Genomic DNA, 22,195 nt, shown 5'->3' on the forward strand with positions numbered 1-22,195 from the left:
ACTTTGCACACAATTACTGTGTCACAGTTCATCACACATAAACACCATACTCCTAGCCATCCCTGTCATGGCACTCGACTTTACATTCCAGCATCAGCATACAGATACAGTCCTCCTCATCGTTATTGGCACCCATGAAGTTTAAGTACATAATGTGGAATATCTCCTGAAAAAAATTAATCAAGTGAAACAGTTTTTTTGTATAGAGCACTCGTGTTAAATGCAAAAGAGCAAATGATAAACAATAATTTAAAACAAAAAACAATGGGAGGGAAAAATAGAAAAACCCAAAGCTGCTGTGTCACTGGTATTGGCCCCCTATTTATTATGGAAACACATTTTGACTTGCCTGTGGTAAATCACGAAAGATATTCTCCTGTGATTAATTGTCGGTGCCCATGTGACATGAATTAGCCAATGAATGATGACTTCACTGTTTTAAAAAGCCACATGGTAGGCCCTGTTCCTTTGTCACAATGGCGAAGACAAAGGAGCTGTCTGAGAACATCAGAACTGCTATTATTAGCAAACAAAAGACTTCCAAAGGGTATAAGTCCATAAGACCTTGGTATCCCAGTTTCAACAGTGCACAATGTTATTAAGAAGTTTGCCAAGCATGGAACTGTCAAGAACCTCCCTGGACGTGGGGGAAAGAGGAAAATTGACAAGCAATGTCTTTAAAATTTGGTGTTGATGGTGGAAAAAACACCACATCAAACATCCAAAAACCTGAAGGCCAACCTGGAACTGTCTGGGGTCATGGTTTCAAGTACCATATGCCGCACACTAAACCAAGCAGAGCTTTATGGGCGAAGGCCAAGGAAGAAACCATTTCTGAAGAAAAGACTTAAAAAGGAATGACTGATCTTTACCAAAGAGTACCTTCACAAACCACAATCCTTTTGGGAAAATGTTCTGTGGATAGATGAAACAAAAATAGAGCTTTTTGGCAATGCAAAGCAACAGTTTGTTTACAGACGGTGTAATGAAGTTAAGGAAAAGAACATCTTACCAACAGTTAAGCATGGTGGAGGATCCATAATGCTGTGGGGTTGATTTGCTGCGTCTGGTACTTGAGGCCTTGAATGTATCACAGGAATCATGAAATCAGAGAATTATCAAGAGATTTTAGAGCAAAATGTCCTACCAAGTGTAAGAAAACTTGGTTTGATTTGGAGATCATGGGTCCTCCAGCAAGACAATGACCCAAAAACATGCATCCAAAAGTACACAGGAATTGTCGAAAAATAAAAAATGGACTGTTTTAAAATGGCCAGCAATGAGTCCTGACCTCAATCCCATTAAAAATCTTTGGGGTGAGCAGAAATCTGCCATTGGGAAAAAGACCCCTGCAAATATTCAAGAGATTGAACAAACTACAAAGGAAGAGTGGGAGAAAATTCCAGCTGAGAAGTGCAAGAAGCTTACAGATGGCTACAAGAAACATTTGGAGGCTGTCAGCAATGCCAAAGGGTGTGCAATCAAGTATTAATTAGGGGTGGCTTTATTACTGCACATGCTGTTTATTCTGTTTTTTCTTTGAAATTGCAACATGGACGTTGAAAAACAATGTTTTATTGTTGTATTACTTTGGACCACTCATTAAATAATCCTGAGGATATAACTTTGGTACATTTCCATTTACTTCTGAAGATATTGTACAGTCTATGAAAAAAATGAAGGGGTGCCAATAATGGTGACCAGCACTGTGTATAGCTACTCATCACATGGTTGCTAATCCCTCAACAAATCACTCTTTACAGTCAGGAATGAGCTTTCTGCTGTGGCAATCCCAACCCTCTATTAATGACACTACTTAAATGATACTAGTGCATAAGAGTCACCAAATGGACATTAGAATATCGCCCCCCGAAGAAGCAAAAAGCAAAACGGCGTTGGGGTAGGGAGACTCTGCACTTGCACTTTCTTTTTCTCTGGTGGTTTTCTATTCTAGGTAATATACCTCTTATTATTTACCACTGCAGATATGCTGCTATCTATGATATTCTAATGTCCATTTGGTGACTCTTATGCACTAATATTTAAATAGTGGGACATTTCCCTGACTTGATTATGATTACACTCACACTTTACTAATATAATTATAGATATTATTGCCTTTATTGTTTGGTAGTATACCTTTTATTATTCCATCATTTGAGATATGCTTCTATCTGTTTTCCTTGATTATTATGTGGTATCCAGGTGTCCATATTGTATAAATAAGGAGTTTTTCTTGTTTCCTTTGATTAGACTACTGTTACACTTAAATTGTATCAATCATTTTGCACTTTAACATATATTTGTCATTGTAGCATTAATTGTCTATACTGTATGACTTAAAAGCCCCTACCATTAGACAATCTAAGATTATTATCCGGTATATTGAATAAACTTGGATATGCCACTATATTAATCAGTGTACTATGCCTGTGTCTCCCTCTTTGTTGGAAGTTTTTCTCTGTCTTTTTATTTCCTGTTTTTATTTTTGTTGACTTAATGAACATTATATTTTATATTAAGCTGGAATCTCTTGACATCCTTCAGCATATTGATTGACTGATAGGGATATTGGTTGTATATTCATTACAAAGTGTCTAGCACTATACAATTCCTTTTGGGACATTAGTGACACACTTCTGTGCCTGTCTGAACAAACGCACATTTTTAGAGAAAAAACGCAAATGGAGTTCATTTGAACTCCATTGGTATTAATGTATTCTATGGCCCTGTCAGCGTTTTGTCTGAATCCCATTTTGATGAAAATTCTGATGGAACTCCCGGATGCACTGCAGAGACACAATGTGAACAGGGTTTTATCTACCTGGGAAAGTCGTTATGTGAACATACCTTTAGACTAATATAACTGTCTTCTAAGTAACTGCTGCAGTAGTGTCACTCTATGATGTGACTTTAGTTTACTTTATTATATAGATCCATAAATTCCATTGTGCTTCAGAGATATCATCACTGTCCCCATTGCGGCTCACAATCTATATTCCCTATCAGTATGTCTTTGGAAGAAACCTGAGTACCCAATGCAAGCCACAGAGAACACAAAACTAATTCCTTGTAGATGTTCTTTGTGAGATTTGACCCCAGCGTTGCAAGGCTACAGTGCTAAGCACGGAGCTACGGTGCTGAATATAAGTGTGAATGAAGATAAAGCTCCCACATAATCGTTGGTGGTCAGGGCAAATCCTTATATCTGACCACCTGCATTCTTAGATATAAAACTAAACATCTGCACCTTCATTACTATATGAAGCACCATCGCAAGGTGTCCATGCAAGTGTTAGAATGAAAATTGCACGAGAAGCACATTTTTATAATGAGATATATCGTTTCATGGTGACACTGTGCAGAGTGGTGGCTTAATGATTCATATAACTTCATCATTACAAAGCACGCAGAGGGGCTTAATGATGCAACTCCAGTCTGATGAGGCAAACTGCATAATGTTTTAAGCAAATACATGGTCTCTTTCTGTCTGGTAATTACACAGGTCACATGATTATTACTCCTTACGTCCTAAAAATGAAGCACTGAGCATACACATTGCTTGCCAGGGCTACTTAGAGGGTCAATTGGTTGTGTGAAACGACCTAAAGTGACGTCAACATTCCTGTAAGGGATTTTCTATGATATGGGAGGCAGTAGAAAATGAGGATAAGTAGTCCAATAAAGATGAATCTCTTGGAGATAAATGTTTGAAGAAAGAAATGTTTCCATTATATTAGAAAATTGATCATAAAGTTTTATTATCAGAGTGATCATACTAATTACGAAATAATAGGGCAGGACATTCCTTGTCTATGGTAAACACTGACTAGAAAACAGTGAGAGAAATTACTTCACACTATACTAGCTGCTATAAATGGAACCTCGTTTTCCATGAAAGCCTTTGCATTGAAAAATAAGAAAATTAGATTTTTCCATTCAGAGTTGTGTTTTAACATACAATGTACATGGACAATGCTGCAACACTGTACACATAACTAATGTCATTATACGGTCCAAATAAATAATGTAACCATAGTGTACAAATAAATAATGTAACAATAGTGTACAAATAAATGATTCTTTCATATATAAAAATTGCCATAATATACTCAAAAGCAAAACCTTTATATTCTGTACACAAATAATAATATAGTTCTACATACGAGAATACTGCATATCTTGTAGGAAAAAAAAATATTATCATTATATCATTGCACAATAAGACAGAAAGAAAGAAACACAACATTTACACATCATCACAATGGAATACTGCATAGAAGTACAAACACAATTGTGTGTGGCATCATCCACTTCATGACCACAAAGGAACGTGCTCAAAAACAACAAAAAAACACTACTGTGCTATCATCAAAACTCAAACTGGAGTTTTACTTAGTAAAATCTAAGGGAAACACTATTATAATATCAGAAATATAGAATTACCTCTCGAAAAATAATACAGCCTGTATTGAGAGATCCTAGAATTTTGGCAAGTAGACAAGATTTCCACTATTGTAAAATTAAGGCAATGGAACTGTTCCTGTGAAAAAAACTAACTCAGATGTAACTTCAGATGTGACATCTTCACAGTGACATTCTACAAAGAAGAGGCAATCAATCACTAAATGAGAATAATGGGACTAGGGGAAAACATGTGTAAATGGGTTCGCAATTGGCTCAGTGATAGGAAACAAAAGGTGGTCATTAATGGAAAACACTCGGATTGGGTCACATTTAACAGTGGGGTACCACAGAGGTCAGTATTGGGCCCTCTTCTTTTTAGCATATTTATTAATGATCTTGTAGATGGCAAACATATTGTTTTCAATACCTTAAGGTATGTAACTTCTTAATTAAATATTTAATATTAAGGTCTTATCCAAGTATACTATTAATAATAACGAGCTATTATTATTATTCCTAAAATAATCAGATTCTAACTTCTATTCCCCAGCCCTCAGCGAAACCTTGATAAGGGCGATCTTGCTGTGAGCAATAAATCACGGCCTGAATTCTCCAGCCCTCTATTTGCACATGCCCAGCTTCTAGTGTGGCACCCCAGGGGTCTGGTTTCCACAGTAACAGCAATGTTATGTCTGAGAGCAGGTGGGAGGTCTCTTGGTCAGGAACCCTATGCATGCCACACCTCCTGCCCAGTCCTGGGAGGGGAAGAACTTCCCCTATATAAACCTGGGGCTGAGGCAGGGTTAGAGAGTTGAGAGGGAGAGTTCAGCCAGGAGGGCTGACAGGGAGCTGTGGCTCCGGCTGGGCCCAGCTCCCGGGCCATGCCAGAAGTAGAGACAGAGAAGAGAAGCAGCTATGGGAAGAAACAACAGGAGCTCTGTGGGAGCAGTGTTACAAGGAGTCAGGGGCTGGCAGCTGCAGAGCTCGCCCTGACTGAGAAGATTTCTTACCGGACCCGGAGTCCGAGGCTGTGGGGACTAACTCCTACCCAGCAGCAGAATCCGTCAGGCAGGGGATTCCAGGTCCTCTGGCCAAGAAACCCGAAGGCACGGTCACACGCATGGGACCAGCACCGCCGTCGTGGAGCGGAAGCTACTAGAAGGCCCCGAGTCACCGGCCATACGGGTGAGCACCACACGGTACACTCAGGGACGTGGGCTACTTATACCCGCCTCTAGCAAGGTAGCCAAAAGAGTACAGTTAGTTTGGGAGGCCTACAACTCCGCCTGGCCAGGGGAGATCCCATCTGCTCAAGGACTGACCAGGCCCCAATCGCTAGCCAGTACTCCGGGAGGGTCTATCATTGTCACCAGTAAAGACCCTGAACTACACCGTACCGTCTCTGAGTGATTCCTGCTACCCCCATCATCCACGTCGGCTGCCCTGAGGCCATACCCCTCCCGTTGGGGGTGATACTATCACGCTGCACAATCCTACCACCGGCCTCAGCGGTCTGCCCTGCAGCGGCAGCTCCTTCGCTGCATTCAACGGGTGGCGTAGTCGTACAACATCTACCGCTAATACAGCGCCACTTAGTCTGACTCCCTGGGCACGGACCGGGTCACCGCCACGAGACTACAACCCTCAACAGATCCGGCTCCGGGTAAGCTCCCGCGTGCGCAACGCTGCGCGATACAGGCCCAGGGGTGCGTCAACTTTTGGCGTAGTCGGCAGGATCTCGTGCCCGCAACCACCGGGTACTGCGTGCCTGAAAAAGACTGTTCAAACTTACCTGTGGTGAAGATTCCCGCCATCCGGCGCCATCTTCCGCTTCCTTCCCGCCATCTGCGAAGTTTTCCCGCCATCCGGCGCCATCTTCTGCCTTCTTCCCGCCATCCGTGGAGTTTTCCCGCCGTTGGACGCCATCTTGAAGATGCCGCGCGGGAAGAAGAGGGGCGTGGACTCCGAAAGCGCGCGAGAACTGAAGCCCCGCCTCACGTCCGGACGTTGCGTAAGGTCCTGGAAGGAGCCCAGCAGACGCCGACGTCACAGGAGCGCGACGGAAGGTCCTCAACCCTGACGATCCACTGCAGAGCCGCGGCCTACGGAAGAGGATCATCGCAAGGTAGGCCACGGTCCACTAGGGGGGAGAAGGATGTCGGATACGGAGGAGAGCTTCACCGCTTCAACCCCCGCCAGCGCCACCGCTGTTGCGGTCATGCCTTTCACCATGCCCTATATCCCGGGGGCAGCCTGGCTACCCCAGTACTCAGGGGAGTCACATACCCTGAATGACTTTAGAGAAAAGCTGGATAGCCTCTTCCAGGTGTACCCCCTCACAGAAGAGCAAAAAGTGAGCATCCTGGTGGCCCAATTAACCGGAGCAGCCCAAAGGGAGGTAAAGTCCTGGCCACCTGGGGGGAGGACTGTCGCAGAGATACTAACCCAGCTAACCGAGGAGGAGCTGCAGTACTACCAATACGAGGAAAGCCAAGAGGACCCGGACGGGTCTGAGGACTACCCTCAGGAGGGAGCACAAAGAGGACATAGCTACTGAAGGGAAGTAGCGTGAATAAAGAGCTGTAAATAGTTACCCGTAAGGGTACAAGGACTGCTGCTAATTAAAATATGGTCCCCGTTGGGATTAGTGAATTGTTCCCCTTGTGTCCCTATCCCTTACCAGGCTGAGGACTGTGAGCAGCCATCCCCTATCCCTTAACAGGCTGAGGACTGTGAACAGCCATTCCTTATCCCCACTGGCCGAGGACTGAGAGCGGCCATATCCTGTAAATAATTATGTGTTTCTAGTAATTTATGGGAGTCTTTGGTGGATTTACCGGGAATCCTTTGTACATAGTTGGAGCGTAACCCAGGACGGACTAAAGACTGTTAAGGACTCGGGGCAGGACAGACCCCTACCTGGTTACGTCTCCCTGTTTTGGTGAAATGGACACCTTGCTTTTCTTCAAAACTGCACCCGGTTGCGGACACGCCGTAACCATCTTTATATGTTTTTCTTATTGTACTATTATTGTTTATACCTTGTTATGTTTAAAAATATGTTTAGTCCCGGAGTACTAAATTTCACTAGGGGGGAATGTGGCACCCCAGGGGTCTGGTTTCCACAGTAACAGCAATGTTATGTCTGAGAGCAGGTGGGAGGTCTCTTGGTCAGAAATCCTATGCATGCCACACCTCCTGCCCAGTCCTGGGAGGGGAAGAACTTCCCCTATATAAACCTGGGGCTGAGGCAGGGTTAGAGAGTTGAGAGGCAGAGTTCAGCCAGGAGGGCTGACAGGGAGCTGTGGCTCCGGCTGGGCCCAGCTCCCGGGCCATGCCAGAAGTAGAGACAGAGAAGAGAAGCAGCTATGGGAAGAAACAACAGGAGCTCTGTGGGAGCAGTGTTACAAGGAGTCAGGGGCTGGCAGCTGCAGAGCTCGCCCTGACTGAGAAGATTTCTTACCAGACCCGGAGTCCGAGGCTGTGGGGACTAACTCCTACCCAGCAGCAGAATCCGTCAGGCAGGGGATTCCAGGTCCTCTGGCCAAGAAACCCGAAGGCACGGTCACACGCATGGGACCAGCACCGCCGTCGTGGAGCGGAAGCTACTAGAAGGCCCCGAGTCACCGGCCATACGGGTGAGCACCACACGGTACACTCAGGGACGTGGGCTACTTATACCCGCCTCTAGCAAGGTAGCCAAAAGAGTACAGTTAGTTTGGGAGGCCTACAACTCCGCCTGGCCAGGGGAGATCCCATCTGCTCAAGGACTGACCAGGCCCCAATCGCTAGCCAGTACTCCGGGAGGGTCTATCGTTGTCACCAGTAAAGACCCTGAACTACACCGTACCGTCTCTGAGTGGTTCCTGCTACCCCCATCATCCACGTCGGCTGCTCTGAGGCCATACCCCTCCCGTTGGGGGTGATACTATCACGCTGCACAATCCTACCACCGGCCTCAGCGGTCTGCCCTGCAGCGGCAGCTCCTTCGCTGCATTCAACGGGTGGCGTAGTCGTACAACATCTACCGCTAATACAGCGCCACTTAGTCTGACTCCCTGGGCACGGACCGGGTCACCGCCACGAGACTACAACCCTCAACAGATCCGGCTCCGGGTAAGCTCCCGCGTGCGCAACGCTGCACGATACAGGCCCAGGGGTGCGTCACTAGCGCTATGATTGGAGCACAATGACAGCTTACAACTAGCATCCGGGTACATAACAGCATGCTCCGGGAACATCTTCATGCTCTATCCGACAATTGCCATCTATACGTTAGTCTGCCGGTCGGCGAAACAAACATGTGAAACCTTTTTGCTTCTGAGAAACTCTGCCTCCCTAGCATGCTCTTTTTATACACAGTCATGTGGCTTAGTTGAAAATTGACCCTACAGCTATTTTTCATTAGGATCACTTAGTTTTCTAGAATTTTGTTAACCCTATCCCAACTTTTTTGAGATTTGTTGTTGCCATCAATTTCTACATGAGTTATTTTTTTCAAGTGTCTAACTTTCACCTTCTGATCTGTGTTCTTATGGCAATAAGAGATTTTCAAATCATTGCATTCTTGTTTTCCTTACATGTTACACAGTGTTCCAACTTTTTTTTTTAAATTTGAGGTTAGAAAATCTGATGCACAGCGCTGCAGCGGGAATGACCCAAGTTCAGAAAAGCAAGAATTATACACTGTTCTGTTGTAAGGCTGGATTACCTTTGACAATGTTTCCAGTAGGAATTTCTAACTCTTTACCTGCAGCTTTGGAAACTGAACTAAATGCATTCCCAACAATTGCAGTTAAGGAATTGTATGGTAACAACTATAAGAATAGAACAGCAAACTTTTCTGTAGTTCTCCAGACTAAGTTTAAAGATAGATGAAATTATAACTCTTCCGATGATAGATTCCCCTTCAGAATGCCATACAACTTGTAATTGCTAATGGCTGCATAAAACAAAAGAACACTATAGCAGAATTTCTCAGAATAAGCAATCCCTACTGCTTTCCATAGCAACCTGTTATTAATTCATATCAATCTTTCAAAAGGCTGGAAGAGCAATTTCAAAGTTGTGGAGATGAAAGTTATGCCAGAAAACCACAAGAGTGGTCATTTTTTAATAGACCTAACTTCTATATCATTTTGTCTCCAGCTGAACAAGTTATTGATGGATCCAAAGTTGATTATAACCTGACTATCAGAGGACAACTGAATCTAGAATATAATTCTTTTAAGCATTGGAGCATACAGCTAAGATATGAGACATGGGGGCTGGAAGGAGAGATATTAGGAAAGATTATTATTGTAATTATTATTCATCACTATTCAGATATGCGGGGAAAGATATGGAAAATCAACTCTTACTGTGCAAACATGAACATTTACAGTGACTTTATTAATGTCACATCTCTTAATATCCCAAATTAAACATTCAGAAATATCCCTTGTAATAACACTAATACCTGAATTCTGGAGTGTCCCCGCTGCCATCTAGTAGACGGCAGCTGAAGCCTATTCTGACCATGATCACCTGAATGCCCAGTACTTTCATGGCACACTGTAAAGACGATCGGTAAAACAAATGACAATAGTTGGTTAATACATTCATTTTTATCAAAAAAGAAAAAAGGATCGCCCCCAAATAACAAACAAATGAAAAAAGTGGACTTCCAATTACACAGGTCTGCGACTAAAAAGCTGTTTGATTATTTTCATATAATTTCCATGTATTTTGGTGTTTTAATAATGAAAAAAATATTGAAAAAAATCGGCAGGCAGCTTATTTTCTTTCCCCATTAACATCAATAGGAACTGCGTGATTGGCTGGTGGCAGTAAGGTGGTTAGTGACATAATGAAACGTCCTTATGCTTTCAAGAAACTTGCATTGGAATTTTATTTATGAGCCGTGTTTCCCCAAATTAGCGTTATGGCTTTGCGGAAGTGTATTAATTCGCCTGACCCTATCTGTTTCATTTGTGGTGCATATACAGTGTTGAATCAACAGCTGAATATTACAGACTTTGTGAAAAAAGTATACTTCGCATACTTCGGACTAAAACTTGGAGATCAAGATAAAATTTGGGCGCCTCATAAAGTGTGCAAACGGTGTGTTGAGGATCTCCAAAATTTGTTCAAGGGTAAGAAAAAAGCTTTCCGTTATGGGATTCCTATGGTATGGCAAGAGCAAAAGAACCATAGTGGCAACTGTTACTTTTGTTCATGCAATGTGAAAGGGTATAATTCCAAATGGAAGCATTCCATTTCATACCCCAATCTTCACTCAGCAATTCGTCCCATCCCCCCCATGGCACAGATATACCAGTACCCAAGGCCCCTGCTAGATACCTAGCTCTGATGAAGGTGGAATCATACCTGAACCAGATGGCGAATCAAGTTCTGACTTTGAAGATGATACAAGACCAAAATTTTTTTCCCAGGAGGAGATGAAGAATTTAGTAAGAGATTTGAATCTTCCCAAAGATGCTGCTGAGTTACTTGGAACAAGGCTCAAAAGAAGGAATTTATTGTTACCAGGAGTGTCTTTTTCATGGTTCAGACATCGTGAAAAGGAGTTCGTTCCTTACTTTGCCCAGGAAGACAAGTTGGTTTATTGCATCAATGTCGAAAGTTTGATGGGTCAATTCAAAATCCAATATGATTCAGTGCAATGGTGTCTTTTTATAGATTCTTCAAAAAGAAGTCTCAAAGCAGTTTTACTCCACAACGGTGGTATTTACGCTTCTATCCCTGTAGGTCATTCCGTACACTTGAAGGAAACCAACGAGAACTTGGAATTGGTTCTTCGTAAACTTAAATATGAAGACCACGGTTGGCAAGTGTGTGGGGATTTGAAGGTCTTGTGCATGCTGCTCGGGCAACAAGCTGGGTATACCAAATACCTGGTTTTCTGTGTCTGTGGGACAGTCGAGACAGACAAAATCACTGGACCAAGAAGAGTTGGCAGCCAAGGGTGCTCACAGTCAGTGAAAAAAATGTCCTCCGAGAAACTTTAGTACCTCCCTATAAAGTTCTTCTACCACCTCTCCACATAAAATTGAGCTTGATGATGCGATTCGTAAAATCACTTCCAAGAGATGAGGAATGCTTCAAATACTTGGTCACCAAGTTTCCAAGCCTCTCGGAGGCAAAATTGAAGGAAGGGGTGTTCGTCGGACCAGACATTAGAAGGCTTATAGCTGATAAAGAGTTTGTCAATATCATGACGGATCCTCAAAAAGAAGGGTTGATTGCATTTAAAGAGGTCGTAGAGAAATTTTTAGGCAATAGAAAAGATCCTAACTACTAAAAGATCGTCGGGCGAATGCTGAAAGCATTTCAAGCTTTGGGTTGCCTGATGAGTTTGTAAGTGCATTTCCTCCATTTCCACCTTGACTACTTTCCTGAAAATTTGGGTGCTGTGAGTGAAGAGCAAGGTGAACGATTCCACCAGGACATTAAAGAGATGGAAAGAAGATACCAGGGAAAATGGAGCATTACAATGATGGCAGACTACTGTTGGATGCTTCAGAGAGACATTCCAGATGCTACTCACAAGCATAAATGTACCAAGAGGAGCCTCACAGGGAAAAGAAAATCGATTTTAGTGAGTGTTAGTGAGCTCATTTCAGTTCAAAAATGATTTTCATTAAAAATTTGTAATGAAAAATTAATTTTATAAGTCTATTTTCATTTATTTCGTGGTATTGCTTTATTTAACATAGTTACCTAAATTATCAGGAAACGTGATGTCCTATGACAAAACGGAGGTCATTTTCGGATTCAGCGCACCAAAAAACATAAAGATTACGTGAAATAACCAAAACAGCTCTTGAAATTTTATTTTTTGCAGACCTGTGTTATTGGCAATGCATGGGATCAAAGCTTCATGTCGATAATAAGCAAGGAGAATCCATAGTAGAAAAGGAAAAAATCTGGCTTCACATCCATAGGTGAAGTCATTGTAAAACCAACATTTATTACATCAAATTTAAAAAAGAGCATAAAAATATATATTTTTTAAGTATGCTCTTTTTTAACTTGATATAATTAATGTTGGTCTTAAAATTAATTTCATTTTATCAGTATATCTGATGTTATACTGTGATTCAATTTGCAAATAATCTAAAGCTATTGTCATGGCTCGACTCTGGGGCTTGGTCTGTGACCTCTGGCTGTGTGGTCAGTTTCCCTCTCTGTTGGACCACAGCCTGTGTTGTCCCTGTCCAACTGCTGATAATGCTCTTGTCTTACTTTTGCTTTGCTGTTTTGCTTCTGTGCAGGTGTTTTCGTTTCCTCGTTTGGCTTGTCCTATCACATCTTGGGAGGGACTATTTATACTTTCCTGGCACATGCAGTCTTTGCGGGCTATATTCCAAGTATAATGGATGTTTGGAGTCCCAGCTATCCCAGTCCAGGATTATCTTGCTGAAGTTTTCTCAATTGCTTCTCCTGCGGTTTGTTTGCGTGTTCCCCTTCCCAGCAGTCTTCCCATTTTGTTTCATTTAGGGCCTGGGGCAGTGGCGTACCGCCAATGGCAGCAGGCCACGCGACTGCTATGGGGCCCGTGAGCTGGGGGGGCCCCATAGCAGTCGCCCCCCTCCTGCACTCCCCGCTCAGCTGCTTGATTGCTGCCGCCACCCACCGGCACTGTCTTCAGGCATGTATTGTAGTAATGACACAGCAGAGGCGACACTGCGCTTTTAATTTACTAGCAGACACAGCCGCACAGAGCACTGCGCGCGGCCATGCCTGAAAACAGTGCCGGGGGCAGCGGCGGCAATCAAGCAGCGGAGCGGGGGGTGCAGGAGGGGGGCCCCGATGAAGAAGGGGTCCTGATGAAGGGAGGCCCTGATGAAGGCAGGCCCCGAGGGGGGCCCTGATGAAGTGCCGTCAATTAAGCAGCGCCGGTGGAGCAGGAGGGGGGCCCTGATGAAGTGCCGGCAATCAAACACCGCCGGAGTTCCTCCCTGCGGAGATGCTGGGGAAGCGGTGTGGGCCTCAACGGCGAGTGGGCCCCTCTGATGGTCCAGGGTATGTGATGGCCATCAGACAAGCCGGCGGCCCTGCACAGCTGGACCGGACACAGGCCAAGGGGCAGGTGAGTGAGGCTTGTCGCCAGATTCCCCAATCCCCATATTAAATATATTTCTAATGTGTCTTGTGTGTATGTCAGTGTGTATGACTGTGTATATATATATATATTTATGTCTGTTTTATGTGTTTTTAAGAATGTGTTCAAATATGTACGTATGTCTGTATGTGTACTTATCTGTGTATCTGTTTGCGTATGTGCATATCTGTGTACCATGTGCATGTCTGCTTACAATGTGCGTGCATGTCTGCTTACCGTGTGCGTGCATGTCCGCTTACCGTGTGTGTGCATGTCCGCTTACCGTGTGCGTGCATGTCTGCTTACCGTGTGCTTGCATGTCTGCGTACCAAGTGCGTGCATATCTGCATACCATATGCGTGCATGTCTGCGTACCGTATGTGTGCATGTCTGCGTACTGTATGTGTGCATATCTGCGTACTGTGTGTGTGCATGTCTGCGTACTGTGTGTGCGCATGTCTGCATACTGTGTGTGCATGTCTGGGTACTGAGTGTGTGTGCATGTCTGCATACTGTGTGTGTGTGCGTGTCTGCGTACTGTGTGTGTGCATGTCTGCGTACTGTGTGTGTGCATGCCTGCGTACTGTGTGCACATGTCTGCGTACTGTGTGTGTGCATGTTTGCATACTGTGTGTGTGCATGTCTGCGTACTGTGTGTGTGCGCATGTCTGCGTACTGTGTGTGTGCGCATGTCTGCGTACTGTGTATTTGTGCGTGTCTGCATACTGTGTGTGTGCGTGTCTGCGTACTGTGTGTGTGCATGCCTGCGTACTGTGTGCGCATGTCTGCATACTGTGTGTGCGTGTCTGCGTACTGTGTGTGCGTGCGTATCTGCGTACTGTGTGTGCGTGTCTGCATACTGTGTGTGCATGTCTGCGTACTGTGTGTGTGTGCGTGTCTGCATACTGTGTCTGTGTGCATGTCTGCGTACTGTGTGTGTGTGCGTGTCTGCGTACTGTGTGTGCGTGTCTGTATACTGTGTGTGTGCGTGTCTGTGTAATGTGTGTGTGTCTGCGTACTGTGTGTGTGTGTGTTTGCAGATATGAAGGATGAGGGGACAGCCTGGGCCCTGTGTACTATACTTATATTTCTCCGCCGTATCTGTGCATCATGAATGTTGGTATGTATTAAAGGGGCCCACTGAGACTCCTTCGCCCGGGGCCCACGAAAGCCTGGAGTCAGCCCTGGTTGATAGCAATGATAGAGCAGGGAACGTCATGTGACACTCCCTCTCCCATCATTCCTCCTCTGCGTCTGACGCAGCGGCGTGATGGCGCTCCACTCTCTGTCTGACAGTGGAGCTGGCAGCTGCTGAGGTGATGACAGAGACGCGCTGCAGAGACTGAAGCAGCGGGGAACGAGGAGCGGTAAGTATGTATTTATTTATAAATCAGTGAGCATTGATAAAACTGGAGGACTGGGGGCTGCATTTTACCCTATGGTGGGGGGAAGCTGCATTTTACCCTATGGGGGGCTGCATTATACTGCGTACAGGACCATGGGGTGCATTATACTGTGTTGAGGACCATTAGGAGTGCATTATACTGCGTGGAGGACCATGGGGAGTGCATTATACTGTGTGGAGGACCATGGGGAGTGCATTATACTGTGTGGAGGACCATGGCAAATGCATTATACTGCATACAGGACCATGGAGAGAGCATTATACTGTGTAGACGACCATGGCGAGTGCATTATACTGCGTGGAGGACCATAGGGAGTGCATTATACTGAGTGGAGGACCATGGCGAGTGCATTATACTGAGTGGAGGACCATGGCGAGTGCATTATACTGTATGGAGGATCATGGCGAGTGCATTATACTGTGTGGAGGACCATGGCGAGTGTCTCATACTGTATTGAGGACCATGACAAGTCTTATACCGTGTGGAGGACCATGACGAGTGTCTTATACCTTGTGGAGGACCATGGCGAGTGTCTTATACCGTGTGGAGGACCATGGCGAGTGCATTATACTGTGCGGAGAACCATGGCGAGTGCATTATATTGCATACAGGACCATGGGGAGAGCATTATACTGCGTGAAGGACCATGGGGAGTTCATTATACTGCGTGGAGGACCATGGCGAGTGCATTATACTGCGTGGAGGACCATGGTGAGTGCATTATACTGTGTGGAGGACCATGGCGAGTGCATTATACTGTGTGGAGGACCATGGCGAGTGTCTTATACTGTGTGAAGGACCATGTTGAGTGCATTATACTGTGTGGTGGACCATGGCGAGTGTCTTATACTGTGTGGAGGACCATGGTGAGTGCATTATACTGAGTGGAGGACCATGTTGAGTGCATTATACTGTATGGAGGATCATGGCGAGTGCATTATACTGTGCGGAGGACCATGGCGAGTGCCTTATACTGTATGGAGGACCATGGCTAGTACATTATACTCTGTGGAGTGTGGAGAGGTGTGGGGCCATTATATTGTATGTAGGCCCATTATACTGCATGGAGGGCTGTGTGGGGGTCACAGTTGGGGGATCATACTGCGTTGAGGTCACCATACTTTGCCTTGGGAGTTGAGGTGGGGTACAATAGGGTCATTATACTGTGCATATGGAGGAATTCACCATGGGAGTATCATACTGTGTTTGGGGGGCACTTTTGTTGGCATCACACTTTATGGGGCAATGAATAAGGAATCTAGGACTTCAGCAGGAGGAAACTTACTATGTAAAGGCTGGAAAGTTGTGAGATCTGCTCTTCCGTGACCCCGACAATTATTTACTTTTTTTTTGGGGGGGGGGGCAATTAGAACTTCTGCTATGGGGCCCCATGATTGCTATGTACGCCCCTGGCCTGGGGGTTTCCACATATACCGAAGGTCTTTTGGTGCTCCTTTCTTTTTTTTCCATCTTTATGTATGACTGTGTGAACACGTCCTTAGTCCTGTGTTTCACCTTCTGTCTGTGTGCCTACATTCTGTTTTTGTTGTTTTAGGTTACACTCTGTGTATAGTTGAGGGTGCAGTTAAGGACACTATGGGTCAGCTGACTTTGAGTGGGGGTGCCATTGCGTAATTTTACTGTGGCAACCTCCGTGATCAGGCAGGGAAAAGTCAGGGTCAGGTTAGGGATTTGCCTAGATTGTAAAGGAACCTGTGGTGTGCAGATTTAACATTTCGCCTGGTTTGTTCATCCCCGTGCGAGAGTTAGGGCTCAGTCATGACAGTTATGCAGTACCTATATGACATTAATTCTGGTTGTTTCCATTTACAACATTGGGTAAGATGAAGTAGTACAGTATGCACATGTCACTTTTCTGCTGTGCAGTCTATTTGCACTTAAAAACGCAAAGATTTTTGTAGAAATATAGGTTGACAACCACAAGAAAACTGGCCTGTGCTTTGGGACACATTTTTCATGCACTATAGTTATGACTATAGTTAACTTACATTTTTGTAAGATCAAGTGTGGTCATTACATTTGCCCTTATCAGTAGCTCCACATTATTAAAACGTCTTCATATACAGTGTGTTCTATGTAACTGCACCCAGGAGTGGGGTATTTAATTTTTACCCAAGATTTAAAGTTTTCTTCAACTTGAAATGTCAAGTGAGGCTGCATCTCTCAGGAGCTGAATTCTTGCATTGCATAGGAGCAGATGGGTATTACTTGTACCTGCAGCAAAATTACTAGTAAAAAGAAGAATATACTTCCAGCAATGCATTTAGTCAAGAGCACAATAGCATTGCATCACATAATCTTCACTGTTTTGTTTCAATAATTATGTAATTTCAAACCTCTGTAGCATTTAACGTTAAATTTGATTTGCTAGCCAAACACATAGGTGGATTCTTCAGAATCAAGTTGTTCATAAACTTTACTGCTTTTCCCTTTTCTCTACCTTGTTTATTTGGTGGCAAACTATTATTAAAGTTCATGGACTGCTCCATGCAATTATTTAAAGGTATCCTACTTGAGGTGACATGTAGTCTGGACACTGGGGTTCTGGAGAAGAGCAGACGTACGTGAACTCCCATGCAGTACCTTCTGTAGTCTAGGCTGTTGCTGTTTTCTGACTTCTGCTACTGAGCCTATGCTGAACTGAAAACATACTTCTTGACTGACATACATTATATATGCTACTGCTGTTGATCAGTACTGCAAGTAAATGTATACAGATAGCAGGAGAAGAGAACAGCTGCTGCTCAACAAATCACAAATACTCACACAAAACTGCATATTAGCTACACAACAATGTAAATTCGGAAATGTATCTCTTAACTAGAGGTTAATTTTAAAGGCTTTGACAGTTTTCCACTGATTTTTTAATTAATTAATTTTCTATACAACTTTGATAACCATTTCCTACCATTTTGTTGTTGTAGAGTCAATGTAACTCCTTCAGTTAGCCGGCTGTCCTTTTGTTTTTGACATAGATTCGTTAGCAGACTTCTCCTGACAGTGTAAACTCTCTCAGCTTTACTCCTACCTTCTCTCAATGGCAGCAGAAGAGGAAGATGATTGCTATTGAATGACATATTTCTCATTTTGCACAGTAGTAGGGATGTTAAGATAATTCTATGTGGGATCTGGCAACTCTTCAGATGGGTTCCAATGACAGGCTTTGCGTTAACCTCTACTCTTAGCAAGTCTCAGGGAAAGCTTTGGGTTGAGTCCACAGAGTAGTTGTTAGCTGGTGGAGCGAGTTTGTAGCGGGATAGTCAAGAAGTGACGTTGTCAGAAGCAAAACTGGGGTCAAAACTAGAGTGAAATATTAAAAGACAAAATTAGTAGACAAGAAAGGGATTAAGGCAATTCAGAGTCAAGTCCAAGTATCGCTCCATGCACCTAAAACAGAAAAAAGCACATAGAAATCATAAGGGACAGGATCAGTAGCGTAGCTACTGGGGGGGCAGAGGGGGCGGGCGCCCCGGCCTCACGCTCTGAGGGGGCTCACCCGGACCTATGCTACTGTAACTGTATCGGCGTGCATAGCACGCCTTTAAAATTACATTCCGGGCAGAGCAGGGAGACTGGATGTCCCTGCACTGCCCGGCGGCCGATATGGGGCCCTTGAGCTGGAGGGGGGGCCCCGGTGCCAACATCGGGCTTCCCCGCGCGTCACCGCCACAAGTTAACTCATGAGAGAAGGAGCGCGACGCTCCCTCTCCCATCAGTCCCCCCCTCTGCGTCTGACATCAATGACTTCATCACCTGGCGCCTGGCCGCTGTGCTGAACATGTGTGCAGGCCAGGCGCTCGGAGCCGCAAGGGAACTAGGAGGAGAGGTGAGTACTGTATTTATTTTTTCCCATTGGGGGGAGGAGAGTATACTACAGACTGCCTATGGGGGGGAGATTATACTTTCAGACTGCCTATGGGGGGAGATTATGCTACAGACTGCCTATGGGAGGGAGATTATGCTACAGACTGCCTATGGGGGGGAGATTATGCTACAGACTGCCTATGGGGGGAGATTATGCTACAGACTGCCTATGGGGGGAGATTATGCTACAGACTGCCTATGGGGGGGAGATTATGCTATAGACTGCCTATGGGGGGGATTATACTACAGACTGTCTATGGGGGGGGAGATTATACTACAGACTGCCTATGGGGGGGATTATGCTTCGGACTGCCTATGGGGGGGATTATACTACAGACTGCCTATGGGGGGGTTATGCTACAGGCTGCCTATGGGGGGAGATTATGTTACAGACTGCCTATGGGGGCAGGAGATTATACTACAGACTGCCTATGGGGAGAGATTATACTACAAACTTCCTATGGGGGGGATTATGCTTCAGACTGCCTATGGGGGGATTATACTACAGACTGCCTATGGGGGGGTTATGCTACAGACTGCCTATGGGGGGGAGATTATGCTACAGACTGCCTATGGGGGGGGGTTATGCTACAGACTGCCTATGGGGCGGAGAGGAGATTATACTACAGACTGCCTATGGGGGGGGATTATACTACAAACTGCCTATGGGGGGGGGAGATTATGCTACAGACTGCCTATGGGGGGAGTAGATTATACTACAGACTGTCTATGGGGGGGAGATTATGCTACAGACTGCCTATGGGGGGAGATTATACTACAGACTGCCTATGGGGGGGAGATTATGCTACAGACTGCCTATGGGGGGGGAGATTATGCTACAGACTGCCTATGGGGGGATTATACTACAGACTGTCTATGGGGGGGGGGATTATACTACAGACTGCCTATGGGGGGAGATTATGCTACAGACTGCCTATGGGGGGAGATTATGCTATAGACTGCCTATGGGGGGGATTATACTACAGACTGTCTATTGGGGGGAGATTATACTACAGACTGCCTATGGGGGGGATTATGCTTCGGACTGCCTATGGGGGGGATTATACTACAGACTGCCTATGGGGGGGTTATGCTACAGACTGCCTATGGGGGGAGATTATGTTACAGACTGCCTATGGGGGCAGGAGATTATACTACAGACTGCCTATGGGGGGGATTATGCTTCAGACTGCCTATGGGGGGATTATACTACAGACTGCCTATGGGGGGGTTATGCTACAGACTGCCTATGGGGGGGATTATGCTACAGACTGCCTATGAGGGGAGGAGATTATACTACAAACTGCCTATGGGGGAGATTATGCTTCAGACTGCCTATGGGGGGATTATACTACAGACTGCCTATGGGGGGGTTATGCTACAGACTGCCTATCGGGGGGAGATTATGCTACAAACTGCCTGTGGGGGGGGATTATGCTACAGACTGCCTATGGGGCGGAGAGGAGATTATACTACAGACTGCCAATGGGGGGGGGATTATACTACAAACTGCCTATGGGGGGGAGATTATGCTACAGACTGCCTATGGGGGGAGTAGATTATACTACAGACTGCCTATGGGGGGGAGATTATGCTACAGACTGACTATGGGGGGAGATTATACTACAGACTGCCTATGGGGGGGATTATGCTTCAGACTGCCTATGGGGGGATTATACTACAGACTGCCTATGGGGGGGTTATGCTGCAGACTGCCTATGGGGGGGATTATGCTACAGACTGCCTATGAGGGGAGGAGATTATACTACAAACTGCCTATGGGGGAGATTATGCTTCAGACTGCCTATGGGGGGATTATACTACAGACTGCCTATGGGGGGGTTATGCTACAAACTGCCTATGGGGGGATTATGCTACAGACTCTGCCTATGAGGGGATTATACTATATGAAGGACTATCTAGTGGATTATACTATATGGAGGCTATTTATACAGTTAGGGTCATACAGTTTGGAAGATAATGTGGGGTCTTTCCACAGTGTGGGGGCTATCATACAATGTGGGAGATAATGTGGGGTCTTTGCACAGTGTGGGGCTTTCATACAGTGTGGGAGATAATGTGGGGTCTTTGTATAGTGTGGGGGCCATCATACAGTGTGGGAGATAATGTGGGGTCTTTGTATAATGTGGGGGCCATCATACAGTGTGAGAGATAATGTGGAGTCTTTGCACAGTGTGGGGGCCATCATACAGTGTGGGAGATAATGTAGGGTCTTTGTGCAGTGTGGGGGCCATCATACAGTGTTGGAGCCATCAGTTTACTGTGTGGGGTACTATACAGTGAGGGAGCATCATACTGTGTAGAGGGGAGCTGCACATGGGGGGAGACTCAAGACATTTTTTAATGTTAAGTGGGCAGTTATCGTTATAGGGGAACTCAAGTTATTATGACTGTCAAAGGGCCACACAGAGGGCATTATTACTTTCTAGGGGGCAAAATGTGGGCACACAGCATTACATTACTATATTCTAAAGGTTTGTTTAACCATCTAGAGGGCGCATAGCAGGTGCAGTAATAGGGACACATACGGCAGCGGCTCAGTATTGGGGTATCAGCAGGATGAGGAGTTTGTGCAGGTTAGGAATAGATGGGGATGGGGCCTGAAATGTAATGAGTCAAATGTGTCTTTGTTGTGATCTCTGCAGACCTGAGACTGAGTCCTCGATGGAGGAGTTGTCGTGTTGGTCTGGGCCAGGTGGAAAAGACGGGAAAAATGAACAATTTAGTCAGAAAAAACATCAGCTGTAAGTTACAGTATATAACCATGCTGTGATCTCTTATATGTTCTGCAGGACTGGCATCTATCAATATATATCACCATATGGCGGTAATATCAGTGCTGGTCTTTGTATAGAGATTATTTTCAGTAACAGCGCGGTCATCTGCTGAGGTTCTCCTACATCCACTATCTGGGTGCGCCACCATAGCTGTAATCAGAATTACCTGGTAAGGGGCCTACTCAGAAGTTTCGCCCCCCTGAACCAAAACCCTAGCTACACCTCTGGACAGGATGTCAGTGAAGTTTAAATAGTGCGCCATGCTCTGCCATTGGCTGTTCCGCATAATTTACATGAATTAAAATACTGAATGAAGCTGGGCTGCAACTATATTGTCAGCGGAACAGACCTTTCATTTATTAGACTGATATGCAAGGCGTTGAGGGTCCACCCATCAATGACAACAGAACTATGTCAGCCCCACTTGCTGAGACAGAGTGTGCTGCCTGTAAGTGAGAGTGCAACAATGGAGAAAGATGTCAATCAGGGGTTAATAGGTGGGGGTTGGGCTGCATATTATATCAGACTCTTACTTTATATTCCTATCTGGGTGCGCCAAGGATTTACCTGTGAGTTTGACCAAATAACCCTAC

This window comes from Phyllobates terribilis, unplaced genomic scaffold (genome assembly GCF_046119375.1).
Source record: "Phyllobates terribilis strain yellow unplaced genomic scaffold, ASM4611937v1 Scaffold_2__4_contigs__length_985480577, whole genome shotgun sequence".
Taxonomy (NCBI): Eukaryota; Metazoa; Chordata; class Amphibia; order Anura; family Dendrobatidae; genus Phyllobates; species Phyllobates terribilis.